This window comes from Bos indicus x Bos taurus, chromosome 21, assembly GCF_003369695.1.
Source record: "Bos indicus x Bos taurus breed Angus x Brahman F1 hybrid chromosome 21, Bos_hybrid_MaternalHap_v2.0, whole genome shotgun sequence".
Taxonomy (NCBI): Eukaryota; Metazoa; Chordata; class Mammalia; order Artiodactyla; family Bovidae; genus Bos; species Bos indicus x Bos taurus.
The window spans coordinates 55,831,401-55,849,504 of record NC_040096.1 but is presented as its reverse complement, the minus strand read 5'-3'; positions in this window follow the sequence as shown (position 1 = coordinate 55,849,504).

Below are 18,104 nucleotides of genomic sequence, written 5' to 3'. Positions count from 1 at the left end.
TCATTGCTCTTTGTGTTACAACAGGCTACCAGGCTAACTGTTGCTATATGTTCGGCTTTAATTACAGTGATGCAGAAAAAGCCCCTACTTCTTATTTTTTCTGCATATTTCCTTTGTCCTTACATGAAAGTTTTGAAAGTTATTGGCTCTATCCTGTTTAAGGAGAAGGTGGAGCTGATTTATTTTTTCAGACATCAAGTTCAAGAACGTACATGTGCCTAAAACCCCCCAAATGAAAAAACTTTGGTATTTTCATTCAAATCAGAGTGGTATGATTTTGAGGCAGGAAGACTTGTCATAGAATAATTATTCTGTGCTTTCTATCCATTTCAAAAATAAAGTTACCTGCCTAATAGTCCTAGAGTAGCCTAGGACTACTAGGAAAAATTATTACACCCTCAAAGAGTGATGATTTCTCTTCCATAGGTACAAAAACAAAAACAAAAAAAACCCCAAAATTTTTAGTATTTACTTTACATCTAGCTTGAGTCCTTTGCTCTGGCTTTCTAAGATCCAAGAAAGGACAACCAGACTTTGGCAGAAAAAGAAAAGCAAAACAAATATGTGAAATCCTTGATTATGATGGACACCTATCCTTTCCTCAGTTTCACATTGGCCTTGGTTTGCTTAGCCCAGCAGTTGAAAATTAATCTGTAAAGTGATGTTAACTGCTTAGATGTTACTTTTTCTTTATAGAAAGTGTTTTCATTTTTATATGCGATTCTAGCATGTAAAAGTATATTATTACTTTCACATTCACATACATTGTTTCATCAGGTGCTTAACTCTTTGCTACCATTATTCCATTTTACAGATGTGGAAGTAACTTGCCCAGAGTCATACATCTAGTCAGTGGCAGGGCTGAAGCTAGAAAACCAATCCTCTTTCCACCCTTCCCCCAGGGAAAAAAACTTTTTTTTTAATCTGCTTTGTTGCTTACTTCTTCAAGCTCTTCTCTGTATTAAACAGCCCAAACCAGATATTACCAAGACAGTGGCATCAGTTGTGTCTGACTCTGTGCAACCCCATAGATGGCAGCCCACCAGGCTCCTCCATCCCAGGGATTTTCCAGGCAAGAGTACTGGAGTGGGGTGCCATTGCCTTCTCCAATGCATGAAAGTGGAAAGTGAAAGGGAAGTCGTTCAGTCGTGTCCGACTCCTACCGACCCCATGGACTGCAGCCTACCAGGCTCCTCCGTCCATGGGATTTTCCAGGCAAGAGTACTGGAGTGGGGTGCCATTGCCTTCTCCGACCAAGACAGTGTACAAGTGCTCTATTTAGGGGCTTCCCAGGGGGCTCAGTGATAGAAATCCTTGTGCAATGCAGGAGATGTAGGTTTGATCCCTGGGTCAGGCAGATGCCCTGAAGAAGAGAATGGCAACCCAGTCCAGTATTCTTGCCTGGAGAATTCCATGGACAGGGGATCCTGGTGGACTACAGTCCATGGGGGTTAAAAAAGACTGGGACATGACTTAGGAACTAAACAACAAGGCAACATAGATGGTTCTGAATTTGGTGTTAAACAAATTGAGGTAAAAATCAGCTCCTTAAACCAGGTGATCAAGGTTAACAGCAACATTGATAAGTTGTGTGGGTAGTATTCACCTTTGATATGATGTGCTGAGAGTAGCACTCTGTGGTCTTCCTCCCCAAAACCCTATCTAATCAGAAGGAAAACATCAGACAAATCTCAACTGAGGGACATTCTGAAAAATGCCTGACCAATAATAAGCCTACACACTATCAAAGTCATCAAAAGGAAGGAAAGTCTGAAAAACTTTCACAGCCAAAAGAATGTTTTGTGGTATCCTAGATAGGATTCTGGAATGGAAAAAGAACATTAGGTAAAAACTATTAGGTTTTTAGGTAAGGAAATTTTAATAAGCTTGGACTTTAATGTATAATAATGTTTTATTGGTTGATTGTCACAAATCTACCATGCTATTATAGGATGTTAATAACATGGGTGACTAGATGTTGAGCATATGGGAAATCATATTTTTACGGATTTTCTGTATTTCTAAAATTATTATAAAATTTTAAAAATTAGTTTAAAAAAGTTCCTATTGGGGGTATATCTTTTATGATACCAAATACAGACATAAATATATTCATATAATTGGAAAGGCAGTATAATCACAGACAAACAATGTTTTAAGATTTAAGGGAAGGGTAAGAAGCTATTATAGAGTAGCAAGGGAGATTAAATCATAGGAATTTTGTTTTTATATGGAGTCTTCCTTAAAGGCAAAAATTATGTCATTTATTTCTCTTTTACAACCCTGACATTATCTTGAGTTCAAAACATGGGCATGCATTGTTTTCAATATATGTTGACCCATAAAAAATTTAACTTCCTGGATATGAGCAAAGTAGATTATTTTATTGCTTATTCTTCAATATTTAGGATATTGAGTAGGACTAGGTTAGAGGAGGTGGCAGCTTGTAGAAATAGAAAATATACACATGTCTAGGCAAGTTGTTTCCATTGAAAATGAAAAAAAAAGAAACAAAATGGTTTAAGCAATAAATAAATAAGTAAAACTGTGTGTGTTTGTGTGTGTAAATAGAAAATATACACATGTCTAGGCAAGTTGTTTCCATTGAAAATGAAAAAAAAGAAACAAAATGGTTTAAGCAATAAATAAATAAGTAAAGCTGTGTGTGTTTGTGTGTGTAAATAGATAGATACTAGGATAATTCACTGGAGAAGGCAATGGCACCCCACTCCAGTACTCCTGCCTGGAAAATCCCATTGACGGAGGAGCCTGGTAGACTACAGTCCATGGGGTCGCTAAGAGTCGGGCACGACTGAGCGACTTCACTTTTACTTTTCACTTTCATGCTTTGGAGAAGGAAATGGCAACCCACTCCAGTGTTCTTGCCTGGAGAATCCCAGGGATGGCGGAGCCTGGTGGGCTGCACAGAGTCTGTGTGGGTCACACAGAGTCGGACACAACTGAAGCGACTTAGCAGCAGCAGCAGCAGCAGCAGCAGCAAGATAATTCACAGTAAGCAGCATGAACTGGGTTTTTCTTTTTCTGCCTTCTGCTTGAATTATTTCTCTCTCACTTCAGAGGGTGTTTTTCATTGTAGACAGAAAATGTAGCCCCAGCATCCTTAAGGATACATCCTGTCAGTCCCATGATCTGAGAAGCAAGGGAGTTTTGTTTTCTAGCCTTCAGTACAAAAATGACCAGGGAAGGATTCTAGTGTCCAAGCCTGACCATGTGCATGCCTCTTGTACCCATCACTGTGGCCAGAGAAGTGAGGTGTTATGATTGACCCATTGACACTCTTCTGTTGCCAGTGGGCAGTCTGATACCAAGAAACAGAAAGAGTTGGGTTCAGTTCAGTTCAGTTCAGTTCACTCGCTCAGTCGTGTCCGACTCTTTGCGACCCCATGAATCGCAGCACGCCAGGCCTCCCTGTCCATCACCATCTCCAGGAGTTCACTCAGACTCATGTCCATCGACTCAGTGATGCTATCCAGCCATCTCATCCTCTGTCGTCCCCTTCTCCTCCTGCCCCCAATCTCTCCCAGCATCAGAGTCTTTTCCAATGAGTCAACTCTTCGAATGAGGTGGCCAAAGCACTGTGAGTTTCAGCTTTAGCATCATTTCCTTCCAAAGAACACCAGGACTGATCTCCTTCAGAATGGACTGGTTGGATCTCCTTGCAGTCCAAGGGACTCTCAAGAGTCTTCTCCAACACCACAGTTCAAAAGCATCAATTCTTTGGCTCTTAGCTTTCTTCACAGTCCAACTCTCATGTCCATACATGACCACAGGAAGAGGTTAGATTATTTTAAATCATATCTTTTCTTTTCTTTTTTAAAAGTAAGTGTGTTTTCTTTTATCAATTTCTTTCTTTTTAAATTTATTCTATTTTTATTTATTTGGCTGCAGTGAGCATATGGGATCCACCTCCCTGACCAGGGATCAAACCCAGGCCCACTGCACTGGAAGGCAGATTCTTAACCACTGGACCACCAGGGAAGGAAAGTCGCTCAGTCATGTCCAACTCTTATCGACCCCGTGGACTACAGCCTACCAGGCTCCTCCATCCATGGGATTTTCTAGGCAAGAGTACTGGAGTGGGGTGCCATTGCCTTCTCCAGGACCACCAGGGAAGTCCCCTAAATCATACCTTTTCTAAAGAGGAGAACAGGGATATCAACTCTAAAAGCAGGTCATATAATACTATTGAAAGCTGATTACAATGCATATTCTTTACAAATAGCAAATTTACCTTTTTAATGATGTTTCATTTACAATGCTGCTTAATTTTTCTAATAAGCCAATGGTTTTCATCTTTTCTGTTATTGTTTTTCTTTGGCACATTTAAAGGATGATCACTGATGTGACACTCTTCTAGGATTATCTGCGTTCCCCAGACAACTGCAGTTCCATCTATTTCCCATTCATGAAAACATATTAGTATGCAATCAAGTGAGAATGAGGTTACAAAAGGAACTACTATGTACTTTTTCTGGTAGGGGGCTTAGCTGTAATCCTCTTGGAAAAAGATATCAAAAAAGTCAAAATCTGAGCCAGACATATTACCAGTAAATTAAGGGTGGGAAATTGGATAATCAAAGTACAATAGACACCAAATTTCAAGGAGAGATTGCCTCTAAGAAAGAACTCATCCCAAAGGAAGAAGTAATTAAACACTGTCATTCTCTTGCCTTTTGGACCAGCCTTTTAAATATTATACCTGTACCATTGATAAATCTTCTACCACAGAAAGGATTATAAAATGACCACTACCACAGACAGAATCAGTCCTCAAATAGGCAAATGTCACCACCCTAATGGCAGAAAGCAAGGAGAAACTAAAAACCCTCTTGATGAAGGTGAAAGAGGAGAGTGAAAAAACTGGCTTAAAACTCAATGTTTAAAAAACTAAAATCATGGCCTCCAGTCCTATCACTTCATGGCAAATAAATGGGGAAAAATGAGAACAGTGGCAGATTTTACTTTCTTGGGATGCAAAATCACTGCATACAGTGACTACAGCCATGAAATTAAAAGATGCTTGATCCTTGAAAGGAAAGCTATGACAAACCTAGACAGCATATTAAAAAGCAGAGGCATCACCTTGCCAACAAAGGTCCAAATAGTCAAAGCTATGGCTTTTCCAGGAGTCATGTATGGATGTGAGAGTTGGACTATAAAGAAGGCTGAACGCTGAAGAATTGATGCTTTCGAACTATGGTGCTGGAGAAGACTCTTGAGAGTCCCTTGGACTGCAAGGAGATCCAACCAATCCATTCTAAAGGAAATCAATCCTGAATATTCATTGGAAGGATTGATGCTGTAGCTGAAGCTCCAATACTTTGGCCACCTGATGCGAAGAACCAACTCATTAGAAAAGACCCTGATGCTGGAATAGATTGACAGCAGGAGGAGAAGGGGGCAACAGAGGATGAGATGGTTGGACGGCATCATCGACTCAATGGACATGAGGTTGAGCAAACTCTGAGAGATAGTGAAAGACAGGGAAGCCTGGCGTGCTTCAGTCCATGAGGTTGCAAAGAGTTGAACACAACTTGGTGACTGAACAACAACCAGAATCAGAGAACGGAACAACGAGGGCATCACCAGGAGAAATGTTCACAGCTCATCCTTATTTGGTTTCTACTCTTTATCTGCCCAAGCCTTGCTGTATTTTGTTTTAAAACTTTCCCATTTTTGTTGCTACCATGCCTCTCCATTGCCAAGAGTGAGATGCATTGAATCCCACGTTGATTCTGAAAGAGAAAGTGTTTTTTTTTTATTTTTAAACTTTACAATATTGTATTAGTTTTGCCACATATCGAAATGAATCTGCCACAGGTATACCTGTGTTCCCCATCTTGAACCCTCCTCTCTCCTCCCTCCCCATACCATCCCTCTGGGTCGTCCCAGTGCACCAGCCCCAAGCATCCAGTATCGTGCATTGAACCTGGACTGGCAACTCGTTTCATACATGATATTATACATGTTTCAATGCTATTCTCCCAAATCTCCCCACCTTCTCCCTCTCCCACAGAGTCCGTAAGACTGATCTATACATCAGTGTCTCTTTTGCTGTCTCATACACAGGGTTATTGTTACCATCTTTCTAAATTCCATATATATGCATTAGTATACTGTATTGGTGTTTTTCTTTCTGGCTTACTTCACTCTGTATAATAGGTTCCAGTTTCATCCACCTCATTAGAACTGATTCAAATGTATTCTTTTTAATGGCTGAGTAATACTCCATTGTGTATATGTACCACAGCTTTCTTATCCATTCATCTGCTGATGAGCAGGTTGCTTCCATGTCCTGGCTATTATAAACAGTGCTGCGATGAACATTGGGGTACATGTGTCTCTTTCCCTTCTGGGAGGAAACCAGAAGAGAAAGTGTTTTTAAAGTGATACTAATGACACTTGAGGATATTAAGTCTCCGTGGGGGGTTGTCCTGTGCATATATTCCTAGCCTGTACCCATTAAATGTAAATAGGATCCCCTCCCCTCAATTGTGACAATAAAAAATGTTTCTAGACATTGCTTAATATCCCTTGAGAGGTAAAATGACTCCTAAATTACTACCACTGCAATAGAGGCATGAAATGTCTTTTATCTTTTAACTCAGTTTAGAGAAAGAGAAAATGTATTTAAAATAAAGCTAAGGACTTCCCTGGTGGCTCAGTGGTAAAGCATCCACCTGCAATGCAGGAGATGCAGAACACACAGGTTCGATCCCTGTGTTGGAAAGATCCCCTGGAGGAGGAAATGGCAACCTACTCCAGTATTCTTGCCTGGAGAATCCCATGGACAGAGGAGCCTGGAGGGCTACAGTTCATGGAGTCACAAAGAGTCGGACACAACTGAGCATGCAGGCAAGGAAACTACGGGGGAAAAGAAAAACACAAAATTATCAGATTGGATCAGTCGCTCAGTCGTGTCCGACTGTTTGCGACCCCATGAATCGCAGCACCCCAGGCCTCCCTGTCCATCACCAACTCCCGGAGTTCACTCAGACTCATGTCCATCGAGTCAGTGATGCCATCCAGCCATCTCATTCTCTGTGGTCCCCTTCTCCTCCTGCCCCCAATCCCTCCCAGCATCAGAGTCTTTTCCAATGAGTCAACACTTCGCATGAGGTGGCCAAAGTACTGGAGTTTCAGCTTTAGCATCATTCCCTCCAAAGAAATCCCAGGGCTGATCTCCTTCAGAATGGACTGGTTGGATCTCCTTGCAGTCCAAGGGACTCTCAAGAGTCTTCTCCAACACCACAGTTCAAAAGCATCAATTCTTCGGCTCTCAGCCTTCTTCACAGTCCAACTCTCACATCCATACATGATCACAGGAAAAACCATAGCCTTGACTAGACAGACCTTTGTTGGCAAAGTAATGTCTCTGCTTTTGAATATGCTATCTAGGTTGGTCGTAACTTTCCTTATAGCATTTAATAAAGAGTTGTGATGGTTATTCAACACTTATAATGTGTATCATGCCTCTGAATTGTTCACTTAACAATGGTTAAAAAGGTAAACTTCATGTTTTGTATATTTTACTACGATTATTTTTGAAAGCATAGTATTGGTCAAGAATAGAGATTTCTGAATCTAATTTATTGAAACTTGAATGATAGTAATGAGATGAGCATTACTACTATAGTGTCATGTACCTAGACTGAGATTCTGTCCCTTCCCTTAGCACTGTCTAAGGAACTCTATCTGAAAGTCCATTTCTTAGGAAGCAAATATTTTAATTTCTGTTTTGTGCCAGCACATATTTTAATTTCTGTTTTGAGGCAGACCTGTTAGCCTCAAATTAGGACATTAGGCTGCTGATTAGCTCATGGCTCACCATTATAAGGACCATTATAACAGAAGGGATCTTGGAACTGAGCCCAAAGACAGCAACACTGAAGCCCGGGTACCCTAGAGCCTGCTCTGCAACAGTAGAAACCACCACAGTGACAGAACCTGCACACCGCAACTAAAGGGTAGCCCTTGCTCCCCACAACTAGAGAAAGCCCAAATGCAGCAACGAAGACTCAGGACAGCCAAAAAAAAGAAAAAGAAAGAGGGATCTTGGATATCTTGTTTTACAAGTATATGAGGATTAAGTCTCACTCAGTCATGTCCGACTCTGTGACCCCATGGACTGTAGTCCACCAGGCTCCCCTGTCCATGGGATTCTCCAGGCAAGAATACTGGAGTGGGTTGCCATTTCCTTCTCCAGGGGATCTTCCCAACCTGGGAATCGAACCCAGGTTTCCTGCATTGCAGGCAAACTCTTTACCATCTGAGCCATCAGACGGTAAGCCCAAGCCATCAGGGAAGCACAAGTTGAGGTCAAAACAGGTTTTGTGACTTGACCAAGATCTCAGAGTTCCCTGAAGGATGTGCCAGGACCAGGACCAAGATATCCTACTCAGAGTTTGGTATTCACGTCGCTAAATAAATCATTCTAAAGCCTGTCCATAGAGATATATTTTTATCAGAGACTGCTGATGCCTATTTTGAATTATAATCATTTTTATAAAGGGGAAATGTCTAATCGGAAGAAAATGAATGCAAATTAACTGGAGCGAGAGCAACTAAATAAATAAGTCCTTGAGAAATGACTGAGGAGCAACAGCATCTATTGTGCAGAAATAAGATATACTAGTTCTACAAATGAGAGGGATATGCATTTGTGTTGTTTTAAAAGATTTTGAAGACTCGCTTTCAAAAAACCCTATTTCAACTGTGCATTTTAATTCCTGTTCTCTGGGCTTTCAAACATACATCTCCTGCCATGGTTCCCACTACATCCTGATCTGGAGGTGCCTATTCGTCTTCAACACCTGCAGACACCTTTTTCTTTACCTAAAACACAGATCAAATGTGAAAACTACCCTGAACTTCAATTTCCCTCCAAGAAGGAATTAAACATTTCCCTCTCTGTGTTTCCATAGCAACTTACATACATAGACATTTCACCTACAATTGGCTTTCATACTTCAAACTAGATGTAATTCAATATGTAGAGAATGTGAATTGCAGTGCCTAGACTAGGCTCAGGTTCCTGGCAGCTAGGAAACTGCTTGTGTTGCTGTAGAAATGTATGGCTTAATGAATGGCTGGCAGCTCAGTTCGTGAAGTGGACTGGAATTTGTTTTGCTTCTTATTTCACTTATGTGTTATATCTTTCATCACAATGGGTAATAAAAATGATAACAGTGTGTATAAGAAGTGCTGGATTAATGATAATATTGTGTAGAGCTAGGAAAATAAAGGCCATGACTTATGCAAAAGTCAAGGGTAATAGAATCTTTGAAAAGATATGCAATGTCATTAGAGCGTTGGATTCATATCATCAGAATAAATGTTAATAAGAGTTTAAAAAATTATCTTTCTGGAACAAAAGTGCTTGGAAAACTTCAGGGCCAAAGATGATACCAGAAATTTTAAAGCTTCAGTGTGTGAAGTTAAAGGACCATGAGAAAGGTTCAGGCTTGTTTTTATTTTATTTTTTCTGTTTTAATCAACCAATCTGTTACTTTTAGGCCATAATAACAAAAACATCTTCATTACTGAAAATTCTAAAGAAAAATAAATATTATTTTTCTTTGTTATATCTCGATTCTTCCCATTGAAATAATCACTTAAATATTTTTTATTGACATAGAGTTGATGTAAACTAGTATATAAATTACATGTGTATAATATAGTGATTCACAATTTTTAAAGATTTTACTCCATGTCTGGTTGTTTGTGGTCCACTGGAGAAGGGAATGGCAAACCACTTCAATATTCTTGCCTTGAGAACCCCATGAACAGTATGAAAAGGCAAAATGATAGCATACTGAAAGAGGAACTCCCCAGGTCAGTAGGTGCCCAATATGCTACTGGAGATCAGTGGAGAAATAACTCCAGAAAGAATCAAGGGATGGAGCCAAAGCAAAAGCAATACCCAGCTGTGGATCATACTGGTAATAGAATCAAGGTCCGATGCTGTAAAGAGCAATATTGCATAGGAACCTGGAATGTCAGGTTCATGAATCAAGGCAAATTGGAAGTGGTCAAACAAGAGATGGCAACAGAGAACGTCGACATTCTAGGAATCAGCGAACTAAAATGGACTGGAATGGGTGAATTTAACTCAGATGACCTTTATATCTACTACTGCAGGCAGGAATCCCTCAGAAGAAATGGAGTAGCCATCATGGTCAACAAAAGAGTTCAAAATGCAGTACTTGGACGCAATCTCAAAAACAACAGATCTCTGTTCGTTTCCAAGGCAAACCATTCAATATCACAGTAATCCAAGTCTATGCCCCAACCAGTAACGCTGAAGAACCTGAAGTTGAACGGTTCTATGAAGACCTACAAGACCTTTTAGAACTAACACTCAAAAAAGATGTCCTTTTCATTATAGGGGACTGGAATGCAAAAGTAGGAAGTCAAGAAACACCTGGAGTAACAGGCAAATTTGGCCTTGGAATACGGAATGAAGCAGGGCAAAGACTAATAGAGTTTTGCCAAGAAAATGCACTGGTCATAGCAAACACCCTCTTCCAACAACACAAGAGAAGACTCTACACATGGACATCACCAGATGGTCAACACCGAAATCAGATTGATTATATTCTTTGCAGCCAAAGTTGGAGAAGCTCTATACAGTCAACAAAAACAAGATCAGGAGCTGACTGTGGCTCAGATCACGAACTCCTTATTGCCAAATTTAGACTGAAATTGAAGAAAGTAGGGAAAACCACTAAACCATTCAGGTATAACCTAAATCAAATCCCTTATGATTATACAGTGGAAGTAAGAAATAGATTTAAGGGACTAGATCTGATAGAGTGCCTGATGAACTATGAATGGAGGTTCGTGACATTATACAAGAGACAGGGATCAAGACTATCTCCATGGAAAAGAAATGCAAAAAAACAAAATGGCTGTCTGGGGAGGCCTTACAAACAGCTGTGAAAAAAAGAGAAGCGAAAAGCAAAGGAGAAAAGGAAAGATATAGGCATCTGAATGCAGAGTTCCAAAGAATAGCAAGGAGAAATAAGAAAGCCTTGAAGAAAGAGATAAGAAAGCGATCAATGCAAAGAAATAGAGGAAAACAACAGATTGGGAAAGACTAGAGATCTCTTCAAGAAAATTAGAGATACCAAGGGAACATTTCATGCAAAGATGGGCTCAATAAAGGACAGAAATGGTATGGACCTAACAGAAGCAGAAGATATTAAGAAGAGGTGGCAAGAATACACAGAAGAACTGTACAAAAAAGATCTTCACGACCCAGATAATCACGATGGTGTGATCACTGATCTAGAGCCAGACATCCTGGAATGTGAAGTCAAGTGGGCCTTGGAAAGCATCACTACGAACAAAGCTAGTGGAGGTGATGGAATTCCAGTTGAGCTATTCCAAATCCTGAAAGATGATGCTGTGAAAGTGCTGCACTCAATATGCCAACAAATTTGGAAAACTCAGCAGTGGCCACAGGACTGGAAAAGGTCAGTTTTCATTCCAATCCCAAAGAAAGACAATGCCAAAGAATGCTCAAACTACCGCACAATTGCACTCATCTCACATGCTAGTGAAGTGATGCTCAAAATTCTCCAAACCAGGCTTCAGCAATACATGAACCGTGAACTTCCAGATGTTCAAGCTGGTTTTAGAAAAGGCAGAGGAACCAGAGACCAAATTGCCAACATACACTGGCTCATGGAGAAAGCAAGAGAGTTCCAGAAAAGCATCTATTTCTGCTTTATTGACTATGCCAAAGCCTTTGACTGTGTGGATCACAATAAACTGTGGAAAATTCTGAAAGAGATGGGAATACCAGACCACCTGGCCTGCCTCTTGAGAAACGTATATGCAGGTCAGAAAGCAACAGTTAGAACTGGACATGGAACAACAGACTGGTTCCAAATAGGAAAAGGAGTATGCCAAGGCTGTATATTGTCACCCTGCTTATTTAACTTCTATGCAGAGTACATCATGAGAAATGCTGGACTGGAAGAAGCACAAGCTGGAATTAAGATTCCTGGGAGAAATATCAATAACCTCAGCTATGCAGATGACACCACCCTTATAGCAGAATGTGAAGAGGAACTCAAAAGCCTCTTGATGAAAGTGAAAGTGGAGAGTGAAAAAGTTGGCTTAAAGCTCAACATTCAGAAAATGAAGATCATGGCATCTGGTCCCAGTACTTCATGGGAAATAGATGGGGAAACAGTGTCAGACTTTATTTTTCTGGGCTCCAAAATCACTGCAGATGGTGACTGCAGCCATGAAATTAAAAGACACTTACTCCTTGGAAGAAAAGTTATGACCAACCTAGATAGCATATTCAAAAGCAGAGACATTACTTTGCCAACAAAGGTCCATCTAGTCAAGGCTATGGTTTTTCCAGTGGTCATGTATGGATGTGAGAGTTGGACTGTGAAGAAAGCTGAGCACCGAAGAATTGATGCTTTTGAACTGTGGTGTTGGAGGACCCTTGAGAGTCCCTTGAACAGCGAGGATATCCAACCAGTCCATTCTGAAGGAGATCAGCCCTGGGATTTCTTTGGAAGGAATGATGGTGAGGCTGAAACTCCAGTGCTTTGGGCACCTCATGCGAAGAGTTGACTCATTGGAAAAACTCTGATGCTGGGAGGGATTGGGGGCAAGAGGAGAAGGGGACGACAGAGGATGAGATGGCTGGATGGCATCACTGACTCGATGGACGGGAGTTTGAGTGAACTCCAGGAGTTGGTGATGGACAGGGAGGCCTGGCATGCTGCGATTCATGGGGTCACAAAGAGTCGGACACGACTGAGCAACTGAACTAGGACTAGAACTAGATGGTTATTATAAAATATTGGCTCTATTCTCTATGTGGTACCCTATATCCTTAAAACTTATTTTATACATAATAATTTGTACCTCATAATCTGCTTCTCCTATATTTTCCCTTCCCCTTTCCCTTTCCCCACTGGTAACCACTAGTTTGATATATCTGTGTCTGGTTCTTTCTCATTATATTCACTAGTTTATATTTTTTAGATACCACATAGATGTGATATTATATAGTATTTGTCTTTCTCTTTCTGACTTCTTTCATTTAGCATGATACCCTCCAAGTCCATGCATGCTGCTGCAAATAACATAATTTCATTATTTTATACAGCTGAGTAGTATTCTGTTGTGTGTGTGTATATATATATACACACACACACCATATCTTCCTTGTCCATACATCTGTTGGTGGACACTTAGATTGCTTTTATATCTTGGCAATTGTCAATAATGCTGCTATGAACATTGGAGTACATGTATCTTTTCAAATTAGTGTTTTTCAGATATACATCCTTGGGCTTCCCTGATGGCTCAGACGGTAAAGAATCTGCCTGCAATGTGGGAGATCTGGGTTGGATTCCAGAGTGGGAAGATCCCCTGGAGAAGGAAATGGCAACCCACTCCAGTATTCTTACCTGGAGAATCCCATGGACAGAGGAGCCTGGCTGGCTACAATCTATGGGGTCTCAAAAAGTTGGACAGGACTGAGTGAGTAATATTAATCAGATGTATACACAGGAGTGGAGATACTTTTATAATGCAATTTTTAGATAATGTAACATTTAGTAGGAACCCAACTAATGCAAATAGCAAAATAGTATCTTTATTTGTTGAGCTTTAAGCCAACTTTTTCACTCTTCACTTTCACTTTCATCAAGAGGCTTTTGAGTTCCTCTTCACTTTCTGCCATAAGGGTGGTGTCATCTGCATATCTGAGGTTATTGATATTTCTCCTGGCAATCTTGATTCCAGCTTGTGTTTCTTCCAGTCCAGCGTTTCTCATGATGTACTCTGCATAGAAGTTAAATAAACAGGGTGACAATATACAGCCTTGACGTACTCCTTTTCCTATTTGGAACCAGTCTGTTGTTCCATGTTCAGTTCTAACTGTTGCCTCCTGACCTGCATACAAATTTCTCAAGAGGCAGTGGAAACAGTGTCAGACTTTATTTTTCTGGGCTCCAAAATCACTGCAGTTGGTGACTGCAGCCATGAAATTAAAAGACGCTTACTCCTTGGAAGGAAAGTTATGACCAACTTAGACAGCATATTCAAAAGTAGAGACATTACTTTGTCAACAAAGGTTCATCTAGTCAAGGCTATGGTTTTTCCTGTGGTCATGTATGGATGTGAGAGTTGGACTGTGAAGAAGGCTGAGCACCGAAGAATTGATGCTTTTGAACCGTGGTGTTGGAGAAGACTCTTGAGAGTCCCTTGGACTGCAAGGAGATCCAACCAGTCCATTCTGAAGGAGATCAGCCCTGGGATTTCTTTGGAGGGAATGATGCTAAAGCTGAAACTCCAGTACTTTGGCCACCTCATGTGAAGAGTTGACTCATTGGAAAAAACTCTGATGCTGGGAGGGATTGGGGGCAAGAGGAGAAGGGGACGACAGAGGATGAGATGGTTGGATGGCATCACTGACTCGATGGACGTGAGTCTGAGTGAGCTCCGGGAGCTGGTGATGGACAGGGAGGCCTGGCGTGCTGTGATTCATGGGGTCGCAGTCGGACACGACTGAGCAACTGATATGATCTGATCTGATCTTTATTTGTTGCTCATTTAATCTTACCTTGTAATGCTTTGTGTATCTCTCATCTTTTTAAGATTGTAAGTTTTTCGAGGACAGGAATCATGATGTGCATCTTCTTTCTAAAATTTTTTATTGGAGGATAACATGGAACAATAGACTGGATCCAAATTGGGAAAGGAGTACATCAAGGCTGTATATTGTCACCCTGCTTATTTACCTTATATGAAGAGTACATCATGTGAAATGCCAGGCTAGATGAAGCACAAGCTGGAACCAAGATTGCCAGGAGAAATATCAATAACCTCAGATATGCAGATGACACCACATTTATGGAAGAAAGTGAAGAGGAACTAAAGAGCCTCTTGATGAAAGTGAAAGAGGAGAGTGAAAAAGTTGGCTTAAAACTCAACATTCAAAAAACTAAGATCATGACCTCTGGTCCCATCACTTCATGACAAATAGATGAGGAAACAATGGAAACAGTGACAGACTTTATTTTGGGGGGCTCCAAAATCACTGCAGATGGTGACTGCAGGCATGAAATTAAAAGACGCTTGCTCCTTGGAAGAAAGCTATGACCAACCTAGACAGCATATTAAAACCCAGAGACATTGCCAACAAAGGTCCATCTAGTCAAAGCTTTCATTTTTCCAGTAGTCACATATGGATGTGAGAGTTGGTGCAAAAAGAAAGCTGAGCGCTGAAGAATTGATGCTTTTGAACTGTGGTGTTGGAGAAGACTCTTGAGAGTCCCTTGGACAGCAAGGAGATTCAACCAGTCCATCCTAAAGGAAATCAGTCCTGACTATTCATTGGTAAGACTGATGCTGAAGCTGAAACTCCAATACTTTGGCCACCTGATGGGAAGAACTGACTCATTGAAAAAGACCCCAATGCTGGGAAAGATTGAAGGCTGGAGGAGAAGGGGATAACAGAGGATAAGATGGTTGGATGGCATCACCAACTCGATGGACATGAGTTTGAGCAAGCTCCAGGAGTTGGTGAAGGACAGAGAGGCCTGGTGTACTGCAGTCCATGGGGTTGCAAAGAGTCGGACACGACTGAGTGACTGAACTGAATTGCTGTGCAATATTGTGCTGATTTCTGCCATATATCAACATGAATCAGTTACAGGTATCATATGTCTCCTCCCTTTGAACCTCTCTCATCTCCCACCCCATCCCACCCCTCTAGGTTGTCACAGAGCACTGGGTTGAGCTCCCTGTGTCACACAGCTAATTCCCACTGGCTATTATTTTACATATGGTAATGCACATGTTTCCATGCTACTCTCTCAGTTCATCCCACCTTCTCTCTTCCCCACATGTGTACGGCATCTAGAAAAAAGGTACTGATGAACCTAATTGCAGGACAGCAATGGCCATGCAAACATGGAGAACAGACTGTGGACATGCATCTTTAAATCCTATCCTTCCCTTGGCGTCACTAGAGGAGCACCAAACCTAACATGGAAGCAGTCAATACTTTTCTCCCTCCTGTAGAATATAATGGGGATAAAAAGATTCTGCTCTTAAAAAAAAAAAAAAACCTTCTTTTGTTGTGAAATAGGACTTTCATTTAGCCAACTGCACAACACAAAAATGAATAGCTCAGCAAGTTATCCCAAAGCCAAGTCCCATGTAACCACTGTCCAGCTCGAGAAAAAGAACATCACCAGCAAGCTTCTCTCAATTATTGTCTCCTTTATTCTCCCAAAGGTAACCATTTTCTTGACTTCTCCAAGCATGTGCTCTAAAACACTGTTGTTCAGTCTTGCCTGTTTTTTAAAAAAAAACTTTCTACAAATGGAATAACGCATTATGTATTCTTTGGTAGTAGTTTCTTCTATTCATCTTTATGTTTGCAAGATTTATCCATAATGTAGCTTATAATCTGTTCATTTTAATTTGCTGTATATCTTTACATTATATGAATATATCACATTAAGCATTTATTCATGCCACTGTTGATGTCATATTTGGGTTGTTTCCAGTTTGGAGAGATTACAAATAATACTTTCATGAACATTTATGTACATGTCTATTTGGTATATATGTGCATACATTTCTGTTTCGTGTCAGAGAGTTGAATTGCTGGGTCATGGGATATGTCCTTTACTTTAGTAAAGTCAGATTATGGTTGTTATCACTTCTGCCAGCAGAGTATGAAAATCCCCAGGGCTTCACCTCCTCACCAACCATTATTATAGTTAATCTATTTAAGTTGCAGTCCATGGGGTCGCTGAGTCGGACACGACTGAGCGACTTCACTTTCACTTTTCATCTTCATGCATTGGAGAAGGAAATGGCAACCCACTCCAGTATTCTTGCCTGGAGAATCCCAGGGACAGGGGAGCCTGGTGGGCTGCCATCTCTGGGGTCGCACAGAGTCGGACACGACTGATGTGACTTAGCAGCAGCAGCAGCATACTAGTGAATATGTAGTATTATCCAACTGCAGTTTTAATTTCCGTTTCCCGATTAGTAATGAGCCTGGGCAAATTTAATATGCTTATTGGCTATTTTACATCCTTTTTGTGAAATGCCTGTTCAAATCTCTTGCATATTTTTCAAATGGATTTTTTTTTTACCATTTTTTAAATTGATTTCTAGTAGTCATATACTCTGGATTCAAGCCCTCTGTCAGTAATATATATTATACATTTCTGTTATCTTTTTATTGCTTGTCTTTTCATTCTCTTAGTAATGTCTTGTGATGAATCAGTTCAGTCAGTTTAGTCACTCAGTCGTGTCTGACTCTTTGAGACCCCATGGACTGCAGCATGCCAGGCTTCCCTGTCCTGATGAATAGAAGTTCTTAATATTAACGTGAGTCAAATTTTCCAACTTTTCAACTTTCTAAAGTTTCCAACTTTCAAATTTATATTGAAATTTATATGTTATGTTTTTGATGTTTTCTTACACCAAAATCATGAAAATGTTCTGTATTATTCTCTAGAATTTTTTTTTAGCTTTTAAATTTAGATCTACAATCCATCTTGAATTGATCTTTATGTATGTTAAGTCTCTTCAGTCGTGTCTGACTCTATGCAACCCTATGGACTGTAGCCCACTAGGCTCCACTGTCCATGGGATTCTCCAGGCAAGGATACTGGAGTGAACTGCCATGCCTTCCCCCAGGGGATCTTCCTTACCTAGGGATCGAACTAGACTCCCTTCAGTTCAGTTCAGTCGCTCAGTTGTGTCCGACTCTTTGTGACCCCATAAAGCACGCCAGGCCTCCCTGTCCATTACTAACTCCCGGAGTTTACCCAAACTTATGTCCATTGAGTCAATGATGCCATCTAACCATCTCGTCCTCTGTTGTCCCCTTCTCCTCCTGCCTTCAATCTTTCCCAACATCAGGGTCTTTTCAAATGAGTCAGCTCTTCGCATCAGGTGGCCAAAATGTTGGAGTTTCAGCTTCAACATGAGTCCTTCCAATGAACACCCAGGACTGATTTCCTTTAGGATGGACTCTCTTAGGCTCCTCCATTGGCAGGCAGGTTCTTTACCACTAGCAC